Source organism: Mustela lutreola, chromosome 1, assembly GCF_030435805.1.
Source record: "Mustela lutreola isolate mMusLut2 chromosome 1, mMusLut2.pri, whole genome shotgun sequence".
In the NCBI taxonomy this organism is placed as follows: Eukaryota; Metazoa; Chordata; class Mammalia; order Carnivora; family Mustelidae; genus Mustela; species Mustela lutreola.
In genome coordinates, this window is record NC_081290.1 from 164547257 (window position 1) to 164551079 (window position 3823).

A 3823-nucleotide genomic window follows, 5' to 3' on the forward strand; every position below is an offset into this window, starting at 1 on the left:
TGCCCGGGAAAGTTGGGCCCAAGAATTACTCAGGCAGAGCGGGAATGTCCAGGACATTTCATGGAATGTCCAGAGCGACAACTCCGCCGTTTTTTTTTTTTTTTTTTTTTTTAAGATTTTATTTATTTATTTGAGAGAGAGACAATGAGAGAGATGAGCGAGGAGAAGGTCAGAGAGCGAAGCAGACTCCCCATGGAGCTGGGAGCCCGATGCGGGAGCCCGGGATCATGACCTGAGCCGAAGGCAGTCGTCCAACCAACTGAGCCACCCAGGCGTCCCCAACTCCGCCTTTTTAAAGCCCATTCCCACCACCCTCCGGAATGAAAAGATCTGAGGAGAGGGCTGGTATGTTCAAAATTTATTTCTGCTGACCACAGACGTGTGATGAGAGGGTGGGGGTTTAATGTGACACTAGAAAGGAGGGTAGCCTCTACCGCAAAGCTGTAGGACCCAGAGTTGTGGGGTCTTGGGATTTCACTGCACTAGCCCTGCTACTTTGGGCCGCATTCACGGGTCAGGCCGAGTCTCAGGAGACACAGACCGCTCCAGAGATGGCTGTGTACCCTGGAGCAGAGCCTGGAGTCCGGCCTGAGTCAGCAGGGGTGGGGGCAGCGTTGTGCCCAGCCCAGAGGTGGCTACCTTTTGGATCTCAGTTCTCAGACAGCTGCCTGGGAAAAATACATGTTTTTAAATAGCCCATCTGCAAATGGGCCTCTGTGAGGAACGCTATGGGGAACGAGAGGAGGTTTTAAGGCCAGAATGTATAAAAACAAAAGGAAGAAATGGGCCTGTTTTGTGTCCAGAGAGGTGACTGGGAGAGCTGGAGACCTGAGTTCAGTTCTGCGCTGTGGTTTTCTGGGCCTGCTTCCGCAGAGATCAGGGTAGCAGCTGCATGGATTAAATCCGCTTTCCCCCAAGGAACTCTAGGGGATAGTGAGAGTGCATTAGCAATCCACAGCCTTTCATTTGGCTTCACTTAAAATTTTATCTTAGAAGTTCAGTGGATACATTTATATGTGTTATATGCCAAAAGCATTAGAGCCCACCGATGTACAGGTGACCCTTGGACAACATGGGTTTGGGCAGCACAGGTCCCCTGATACATGCGGTTACTGCAGTACTCAAACTGTATTTTCTCTCCCTTGTGATTTAAAAAAAAAAAAAATTTTTAGGGTGCCTGGGTGGCTCAGTGGGTTAAGCCGCTGCCTTCGGCTCAGGTCATGATCTCAGGGTCCTGGGATCGAGTCCCACATCCGGCTCTCTGCTCAGCAGGGAGCCTGCTTCCTCCTCTCTCTCTCTGCCTGCCTCTCTGCCTACTTGTAATCTCTCTCTGTCAAATAAATAAATAAAATCTTAAAAAAAATTTTAAAGTTTAATATTTTATTATTATTATTCATTAAACTCTACACCCAACATGGGGCTCGAACTCCCAACTCTGGGATTAAGTGTTGCATGCTCTTCCAACTGAGCCAGCCAGGTGCTCCTCTCCCTTATGATTTTAATATTTTCTTTTCTTGGGGCACCTAGGTGGCTCAGTTGGATAAACATCTGGCTTCAGTTTAGGTGATAATCCCGGGGTCCGGGGATCAAGTCGGCATCATTGGGGATTTGGGTTCTCCCTTCCTTCTGACTCTCACCCTGCTTGTGCGTGCTCTCTCTCTCTCTCTCTCTTAAATAAATAAATAAATAAATAAATCTGTAAAATTCTTTTTTCTCTAGCTTACTTTAATGTAAGGATACAGTATATAGTGCATCTAACACATGAAACGTGTTTATCAACAGTTTCTATTAGTAAGGCTTCTGGTGAACAGGCTAACAGCAATTAAATTTGGGAGCAGTCAGAAGTTATATGCAGATTTTTAAAGATTTTATTTATTTGACCGAGAGAGACACAGTAAGAGAGGGAACACAAGCCAGGGAGTGGGAGAGGGAGAAGCAGGCCTCCCGCTGAGCAGGGAGCCCAATGTGGGGCTCGATCCCAGGACCCCAGGATCATGACCCCAGCCGAAGTCAGATGCTTAACCGACTGAGTCACCCAGGCGCCCCATAGGTGCTGATTTCTGACTGTGTTTTCTAACAACCCCCATGTTGTTCAAGGGTCAGCTGTATTTAAAGTCTGCCAGATTAGCTCATTTGGGAGAAAACCTTTGAATAAAGCCATTTCTTCTGTCAGTTTAAATGAGGGCCAAGGCTCTTGCTGGGTGAATCATTTTAAATGCGAAAGTCACTAAGCCCAGCTCCAAGAAGAGGGGACATTGACACTGCGCTAGCTCCATGGGAGGAGTGCGAATGGGTTTGTGTGCATTTCTAAACCACCACAGTTTTGTAACTACTTATCTGTATGGATCAGGATTTTCCTGAGCTGGTGCAGCCAAACACAGTAGTGAATGAGCTCTCAAATGTGATAAAGAGGCAACTGTTGTCTGTAAATCTTAATTTAAAAATGTTTTAGTCATCAAAGCTTCTTTGTTCTCATTCATTTTCATCATTATTAGCTATAAAATTTAACTTGTAAATGTATTCCAACTTCTTAATTAAGATATACTTTTTTTAAAAAGTTTGCTTTTTATTGAAAAGGTTTGGAAACTGCTGGACTAAGTGATCACCAAGGTTTGGCATCCTTTCACATGCATATGCTTGTATACAAGCGTGCGTGCGCACCCGTATGCGTGCATGTGTATGTGTGTGTGTGTGTGTTGTGGGAAGGAGCACTGAGAGATTCTCCTAAGGCTTTGTCTTAGGGACCCAGCTCTACTTCAAGTCTCTCCACATCTCAAGAACTTAAAATCCTTTAGGTCTTAGCCTGCGGTCTGCCTCACCGGGAGCATTTCCCAGTGACCTGTGACCAAACGCTGCCTCAGCACCCAGGGAGCTCTGTGGACGGCGGGTGCTGGCCTCCCACCACTGTATCCCCAAGTACTGGAACAGGGTAAGCCCTCTAATCATTGGTTGACCACCTAAAATTGGGTAACTATTCCTCTTTCCCTCCCTACCCCAACTCCTCATCTGCCCTCCCTGCTGCCCCTTGGGGAAGGGGCAGTCCTTATATTGGGGAATTCCTGGGTTAGCAGTCAAGAAACTTGGAGGTCTGTCTCCATTGATTAACTTGCATGTAGCTTCAGGCTTCAGATGAACAGCCTCTTCTAGAATGTTATCTTTCGCTGAAAGGGTTGAAATGATCTTCATTAGCACCCACACACTATGTCCTCCTTCTGATCTTCTGGTCAGATCTGTACCCTCTCCAGCCACGTCCACACTTCAGGTCCTTGTCTGCACCCCCTGGGAGGCCTTAGCCAAGTCACCCAAGACCATGGGACCCCTTGTCCGTCAGCCTCCACTGAACCCAGGCTCCACTAGATCTCACCCATCGTTTCTCCACTGCTTGGTTTTCCCTGCCTGCTCTTTGGTAGTCGCCTCACCCCTACTTCTCCACTGCTGACCTCCTCTGTGGTTTGGCCTCCCTGCAGACTAGGAGCATTGGGCCATGAAGGGGGCAATCACGTCCCGTGTTGATGAGCTGGATTACCAAGCTGAGCGCTCGGGGCCTCAGCACAGGACAAGCTGGCTTTGCCCCTAACTTTCTGCCCTTCCTCTGCATCTCTGTGTTCACCCAGCCCCTGAAGAGGAGACAGCAGCTGGGACCCTGCAAGGCTAGCCCTGCTTCTGGGGCCCGGGGTTGAGGGAAGGGCAGCGGGTCTCTGCTGTTTCCCCCTCTTCCAACCCTTGGTGCTTCCCATCTGAACCCTCACTCCCAAGACTTCCCTCAGCCTGACGTCACCTCTCCCTCCTACCCAGATCTGGTGGCTCAGAAAGAACAAACAGA